Consider the following 6,509-nt stretch of genomic DNA (forward strand, 5'->3'; position numbering starts at 1 on the left):
CAAGGGCCGAATCAAGGCCATGAAGGAACGCTTAGACTCCTTTCTATCGGACCACGTGATGGGTGCCGACTTTCTACCATTTGTGCCGGATGCTGAAGATACCGTCGTCTGGCCTGATGGCGCCAGCTATGGGGACGCCTGCTTTGGTTGTTATGAAGCGGCCATTAAGGCGGGTCTTCGATTTCCCCTGCATCCGGCCGTTCAAAAAATCCTCGACGGATACGAGGTGGGGCTATGGTAATTAGCCCCGAATTCCTGGTTCAACATCCTTGGCTATGTAGCCGGGTGTGAAATGTGTGGGGTGGAGCCGAATTTTAAGGCGTTCACCCATATGAACTGTTTAAGCCGGACCCCCAAGGCAAGCGGTACCGGCTGGTACCAAATAACGAGCCACAAAGGCTATTTGATGACGAGGGGGAAAGAAAACAAATGGAAATACTAGAGAAACACCTTCCTTATCATCGGCAGTCCCGACAAGCTGCTGAACCAGCGCTACAATAGGTGGAACAAAGATCCACCTCTTCTAGCAGGTGGTCGTAGCATGCCGCTTGTTCCCCTCAAGGCCAGGGAAGAGATTCTGGACCGAGGGCTTTTCAAAGTAGAGATTAGGGAAAACTCTACTACTGGGGTACGAGAGCAAGTGCCCCTAAATTGCGTCCTAGAGTTTCAATGGCCCTATGACGAGTACTTTCTGGCCGCCTGCGGCCTTAGCAGTCGGACCTCCAGAGGTAGCCGGCCACATGAGCATGTATACGCATCTTTTATTTTATTACTGAATTTTCTAACTCTTTGTGGTTCTTATTTTCAGTTGAAGCTATGGACCAGATTTCTGCGTCAAAGAAGGCGGCCGCCTTGTTGCGGACCTCCATCTTGCACCAGAAGCGCACCGCAAACGACTCCGCCAAGGAGGGTCCCAAGTGAGTTTTGAGCCTTCAACCCTTGTCTTTAAACCTTGACTCTATGTATATATGCTGACCATCCGTCTGTTTTTTTTTCCCACGCGGGCACATCTAAGCCCTCCTCTTCACAACAATCAGATGCGAAAGCTCGCAAACTGGCAATAGGGAGTTCGCCCAGCTCCTCCAAGAAACAGCCGATTGAGAAGCCAGCTTAGACTACCCCACAAAGTGTGGGGAAACAAGTTCAAGTCCCGAGGGAAAATCGGCCGCCGAGAGGTAGAATCTAGCTCTGCTAGACTTAAGCTTTTCCTTCAATGTTTTCTCCATTATTCTGACCTTTTCCCTTCTTTGGATGCAGGCGGCCCTCAAGAACCAGACTTGGTCGAGATGGCCAAGTCTATGATCAAGGCTATCCCTCTAGAGGAGAGGGACGCGGTCAAGGGAGTCGGCACCCTTGACCTAGACGGCATCATCAGTCTCCTGTCTGAGGTATACTTAGAATTTTATAATATCGACCTTGCCTGCCGCCTATTATTTTCATACATGGCGCCTGTTTTGTTATTTTCCAATCTGACGCCTCTTTTTTCCCTTTTTTAGACCCTGCTGCGAGTACACGACCTCCGTAGGCCGATTAGCGCCAAGAATAAAGAGGTAAAGGCTGCTAAAGATATGGCCGCCTCTAACTCTGATAAGGCAATGTTTCAAATTGCCCAAAATGAAAATTTGACAACTGATATTCTTTATTATCAGGCGCAGGCCACCTCCACTATCCGCACCGAGTTGGAGGCGGCCAAAAAGAAGAATAATGTGCTGGAGGCAACTGTCAAAACTCTCCGAGATGAGCTGAAGCCGCTTAGGCAGAAGATGACCCAATTTAAGGCCATGGAAAAACCTTTGGCGACTGTCAAAGACCGCCTGCAAAAGTAGGAGAAGGCCCTCACTGATGAGCTCAAGGCTCAAGCCGAGTCTGAAAAAATGGCTTTAGCTCAAGCCATGATGGACGACTCGGCCCAGATCATGAAGATGACCTGGACAACCCTCTTCCCAAAAGCTCACTATGCCGCCTGGGAGAAGAAGTTCTTCGCTTGTACTGAAGAGTACAACCGAAGAATTATGGAGCAGGCGAATGAGGAGGATGAGGCGGCCGACTCCAGCTCTGAGGAGGAAGAGGAGGTAGTAGCCCTGCAGCCGATTGAGGTGGATATATCTAAGGAAGCTGCCCCTGATGCCAAGACAAGTACGAAGGATGCTTCCAAGAACCAGGCATCCCTTGTTGATCAGGCGGCAGTCAATACTGAACCCCCCCCTCAATCTTAAAGCTTTTATGTCTTTAACTTTTCTTCCGCATGTGTGCCGTGTGCTCTTGTATCACTTTACCCGGCCAGGGGGCCGGGATTTTTCGAATATTTTGCCGGTCTTTGTGGCCGGCTATTTATATGAATGTGGCGACCATCTTTCGGTCGTCTTTGCTCACTGAATATTGTTTATGCTTTGTTTTTTGCTACGTGTAGAGGATCCTTACTATCCGCTTGCATACCATACCGATTGTTTCGGCTAAAAAATATTTTTGAAATTTGTAAGGCAAGCAGAAATTGCGCTGCGAATAGGTACTAGATACCGACTGCTTGTGCCCCTGGACGACTGGTTGTCTTGGTTCCAGGTTAGGCAATTGGTCGGCCATTTATCCAGTCGGATCCCCAACGTATTTTAGGAAACACGTTAGGTTTAAAAGTTAGAAAGGAACATGCCGCTTTTAACCAGCCCGCCTGTTTGATTAAATAAGTATAATTCGTGAGTTCCTGTTTGCCAAAAACAGTCGACCTACGAACCATATTTTCAAACATGTTTGGTTTGAAAAGAAATCATCTTCGTAGGGGTCGTGGTACGAGAGTTCTGGTTCGCCTTTAGACAGGCGGACTCGTCATACCTTTTTGGATCCTTACTAAGTATGAGAGAGTGACTTACTCGTCAGCTTTTATGCTTGAGTAGTAGAGGTACCAGGCGGCGGAGGCTGGCTGATCCCCTTGATTCACCAATTTTTGTTGGCTATTTACTCAAGAGGTACCGGCTGTACTTATCCCAAGTAGTACAGACGGTCATCCGACGCGGATGTTAACTGCTAACACTTGTTTGGTTTAGTGTTAGAGTTATCCTTGTCTCAAAAACGGCTACGTGGTTGTCCTTGGGGATACTCGTCTAGGTGCCGTGTAATTAGTTTATAGAACAATGTTCCACCCAAAAGGGAGCTGCTCTGTTTGCGACGAATTTCATCCGGAGGGATGCCGCTGGACGCCTGCTATGATGTTGGGACAGGTCGTATTAGTTTAAAGATTGGATCAGTTGGCTGGGCGCCTGGTCTGATCATTCGGCCATAGGCCTTAGGTAGTTCATGGCGAACTAAGTATAGTAGAGTAGCCGACTGTATAGCTACAGGCGACGTGCCCCTCTTAATTGAATGCATATTTGAGTGAAATGGAGAGTAGCCGACTGTTTTACCAGTTGGCATGCCCCTCAATTGATGAGAAGATGGAGAGTAGCCGGCTGCTAATGGAGCAGGCGGCATGCCCCTCATAATACAAAATAGATGAAGCAAAATAGCAAACTTTTATTAGTAGCTCTTGGCTATTTACATCATTCAAAAATAATACTTCTTTAGATTATCTACATTCCAGGTTCGAGGCAAGGGTTAGCCGTCTGGTGTTTCCAAGCGGTAGGTGCGGTCCCGAACCTCTTCATAGATTCGGTAGGGTCCTTCCCAGTTGGGAGTTAATTTGCCTGACTCATTAGCCCTACCGACTGCTTTCATTTTTCTTACTACAAAGTCCCCCACTTTGAGTGGACGCCTGTGCACTCTTTTGTTATATGACCTTGTCATTCTCAGGAGGTAGATTTCATGGCGCAGGGCTGCATTGCCCCTTCGTTCTGGAAGTGAGTCCAATGCCAGGCGCATGGACTCCCAGTTCGCCTCTTCGTCATACAACATTATTCGAAGAGTCGGCTCGTAGTGTTCAATTGGAAGAAAGCTTCTGCACCATAAGTTAGGAGGTATGGAGTTTCTCCAGTCGACCCTTTTTTCAGTCATCCTAATGGCCCAGAGAACATGTGGTAGTTCGTCTGCCCATAGGCCGACTGCTCGTTCAATCTTCTTCTTAAGACCGTCTGAGATGATCTTATTGAAAGCTTCTACTTGGCCGTTTGCTTGAGGACGGCCGACTGATGCAAAGCAGTGTGAGATGCCTTGGTCTCCCAGCCAATTTTTGAGAACAGGCGTCTCAAATTGGGGACCATTATCAAAAACCATAGACATGGGCACCCCAAACCGAGTGATGACATTTTTCCAGATGAATGAGATCACATCCTTCGTCTTGATTCCCTTAACAGCCTCAGCCTCAACCCATTTGGTGAAGTAGTCGACTGCAACAAGTATGTACTTCCTGCCGCCTGTAGCAGGCGTATAGGGACCTAGGATATCCATGCCCCACTTAGCAAACGGTAGTGGGCTATGGATGGCAGTGAGATCAGTAGTCGGACGGTGAATTAACTTGCTAAACCTTTGGCACTTGTCACATTTTTTTACCATCTCCATGGCGTCTGTCTCTAAGGTAGGCCAAAAGTAACCTTGCCCCTTTGCTCGTTGAGCAAGCGACTTGTCGCCTACATGCGAAACACAATACCCTAAATGCAGGTCTTCTAGGACCTCTCTTCCTCTTTCTGGAGTCACACACTTTAAGAGGGGAAAAAGATAACCCTTCTTAAAGAGCTCACCCCTGCACATTTCGAAGCTGGCCGCCCGTTTTTTCAGCAGGGCCGCCTGGGAGTGATCATTCGGCAAGGTGCCGGATGTTAAATATGCTCGGATGTCGTCCATCCAAGTTGAGCTTCTGTCAAGGATTCCAATAGACTCTTCTTCGATACTTCTCTTCTCCATAACTTCCCAGAAGACGGTTCTTGGAGTATCACAGGAGGCCGAGGAAGCCAACTTTGAGAGAGCATCCGCCTGGTTGTTTTCGGACCTTGGTACTTGAGTTAGATGAAACTCTTCAAGTGTCCCAGCCGCTTGTCGTACGGGCTGCAAATATTTAATCATGGTCGGATGGGTTGCCTCGTATTCGCCATTATACTGACTCACTATCAATTGTGAGTCAAAGCAGGTGTAAATTCTTCTTGCCCCAGCCGCCTTACACATGCGGATACCGGCCAGTAAAGCTTCATATTCCGCCTCGTTGTTCGAGGCTTGGAAGTTAAAACGTAGAGCATACTCGTACCTGTCGCCTTCTGGCGATTGACATATGACGCCTGCCCCAAACCCATTCGAAGTGAGCTCCCGTCCACGTAAACTTTCCAGACTTGGTCTGGAATTTGAGAATCAGAGGGCCGAGTCATCTCTACAATAAAATCAGCAAATGCTTGCCCCTTTACTGCTTTTCTTGGCTCGAATGTGATTACAAGGCTCTGAATCTCTATCGCCCATTTGATCATTCGGCCTGACGACTCCATGGTTGTCAGTGGCCGCTTGATTGGCTGATCTGTGTAAATGACGACTGAATGTGCCAAGAAGTAAGGCTTTAATTTTCTAACTGCCATGAAGAGAGAAAGACCAAAATTTTCAACTAGGGGGTACCTCAACTCGGCATTTTTCAATACATGACTGACAAAGTAGACCGAGAGCTGGCAGCCGTCTCTTTCAGCAAGGAGGACGGCACTTAGAGCATGGTCAGACACTGCGAGATACATGTAGAGCACTTCTTTGGGCAAGGGACTGACCAGCCTTGGTAAAGAATGAAAATGGACTTTCAGTTTTTGGAAGGCCGCCTCAGCATCCGGCCCCCATTCAAACCTTGCTTTCTTCTTTATTGCTTGAAAAAAGTAAAGGCACTTGTCGCCTGACCGACTGAGAAATCTTCCCAGGGCCGCCAGACAACCTATTAACTTCTGCACCTCGCGGACCGTGCGAGGCGACTGCATGTCGATGACCGCCTGCACTTTCTCAGGGTTCGCCTCTATACCTCTCTAATTAATGAGGAATCCGAGAAACTTCCCAGACTTAACCCCAAAAACACATTTCTTGGGATTGAGTATGACATGGTGTCGTCTGAGTATGGTGAATGTTTCTCGGAGGTTTGCTAGATGGTCTGCTTGAAGCTTGGATTTCACAATCATATCATCTATGTATGCCTCCCGACATTTCTTCCAATTTGGTCAAAGAAGACCGTGTTTATCATTCTTTGGAAGCCGGGGCGTTCTTCAAACCAAACGGCATTACCGTGTAACAATACAGCCCTTGATCAGTGACGAAGGCTGTCTTTACCTGACCTTTCTTCCACAAAGGAATTTGATGAAAGCCCGAGTAGGCGTCCATGAAGCTCATTAAAGCGTGGCCAGCTGTTGAGTCGACCAAAATGTCTATCTTAGGTAGCGGGTAGCTGTCTTTGGGGCACGCCTTGTTTAAATCAATGTAGTCCACACACATGCGCCAGGTACCATTCGGCTTTTTTACTAGTACAACATTTGCAACCCAGTCAGGAAAGTAACATTGCCGAATGAACCCTGCATCAAGCAGCTTTTTAACCTCAGCGGAAGCCGCCTGACTTCTTTCTTCACCATGGTTCC

This window comes from Chenopodium quinoa, unplaced genomic scaffold, assembly GCF_001683475.1.
Source record: "Chenopodium quinoa cultivar QQ74 unplaced genomic scaffold, ASM168347v1, whole genome shotgun sequence".
In the NCBI taxonomy this organism is placed as follows: Eukaryota; Viridiplantae; Streptophyta; class Magnoliopsida; order Caryophyllales; family Amaranthaceae; genus Chenopodium; species Chenopodium quinoa.